Consider the following 1,041-nt stretch of genomic DNA (forward strand, 5'->3'; position numbering starts at 1 on the left):
ATCCATATCCACTGCAAACAGTGAGAGGAAGGTCTCCGCGTGCTCGACCATTAAGTCTGACCACCAAGCAAAGGCCTTCAGAGTTGGTAGAAAAAGATAATAAAGAAGTATATTAGTTCTAATAAAACACAGGGAAAGACGTTAGGCCACATATCTCTAAAAAAATGTGCATCCCATGGAAACTACCTTTATTGTAAAGAGAACAGTGCTTTGAAGTGCTAGCCTGCACAGGCAGCGCTAATCACAGGAATTAGGCACTGCTATTTTAATACAAAGGTTTCTTGTAGAGGATCTATTCAGAGCTCCACCGCAAAGGCACGCAGCTGTAACGCGGCAGAGAAGGTTTTGTCTGTTCAATTTACAATAAATGACTTCAATCATCTTTATTTATGCTAATTATCAGGAAACAATCAAGTAATTCTTATTCTAAAGTATAGAAATTTGGGAGTTTCTTCACTGTGCTTGTGGGTTTTCTGCTGTGTTTTTCAACAGTTTAAATTTTATTTGGATTCACTACTTCTATTTGTCTTGAAAAACTAGAAGCCTAAGACATTTAAATCCGTCCCAAATCACTCACGCTCTCCTTCAGAGATATTTCAAACCAGCAAAAGTTGTTCCAGCACTGTTCATTTTACATGGTTAGCTACACACATCCATAGAAACACACTACCACCTTCATAAAGCTACTGATTAGGAAACCAATTACAAAGCTCTATCATCAACATGCCAAGATAAAAAAAAATATCTACGGCAAGCCTATATTTTCACAGAGGCAGGAAAAAATATATCTAAACTTGAAAACCAAAAAATATCGGTGAAGTAACTCATTCTCATGCACATGGGTCCTTAAAATTCACTGTACGGGCTCTCTGACGTGACATTCACATCATACATGGCTCAGATGTGAATGCTGCAAACGCATGCATGCGTGTTTAGTAATCACTTCTGGCTGGGAACATGCAATATGAGAAGTGCTGTCGTTAGGACCATGTGCTGTCATTTTGAAGTGACAGGATATTACTCAGGGATTTAAAGGATCTA

The sequence above is a fragment of the Phaethon lepturus genome, unplaced genomic scaffold (genome assembly GCF_000687285.1).
Source record: "Phaethon lepturus isolate BGI_N335 unplaced genomic scaffold, ASM68728v1 scaffold26936, whole genome shotgun sequence".
In the NCBI taxonomy this organism is placed as follows: Eukaryota; Metazoa; Chordata; class Aves; order Phaethontiformes; family Phaethontidae; genus Phaethon; species Phaethon lepturus.